Raw genomic sequence first — 243 nt, forward strand, 5'->3', positions numbered from 1 at the left:
CCCTCCTCCTCCTCCTCCATCTTGTCTCCCTTCTCCTTTTCCTCCATCTTGTCCTTCTCCTCCTCCTCCATCTCGTCTCCCTCTTCCTTCTCCATCTTGTCTCCCTTCCTCCTCCATCGTTTCCCGCTCTTTGTTTCCCGCTCTTTTCTTGCTCCTCCATCTTGTTTCCCGCTCCTCCATTTTCCCCTTCTTCCACCATCTTGTTTCCCGCTTGTTGTTTCCCGCTCTTTTCTTGCTCCTCCC

This window comes from Mesitornis unicolor, unplaced genomic scaffold, assembly GCF_000695765.1.
Source record: "Mesitornis unicolor isolate BGI_N332 unplaced genomic scaffold, ASM69576v1 scaffold18767, whole genome shotgun sequence".
In the NCBI taxonomy this organism is placed as follows: domain Eukaryota; kingdom Metazoa; phylum Chordata; class Aves; order Mesitornithiformes; family Mesitornithidae; genus Mesitornis; species Mesitornis unicolor.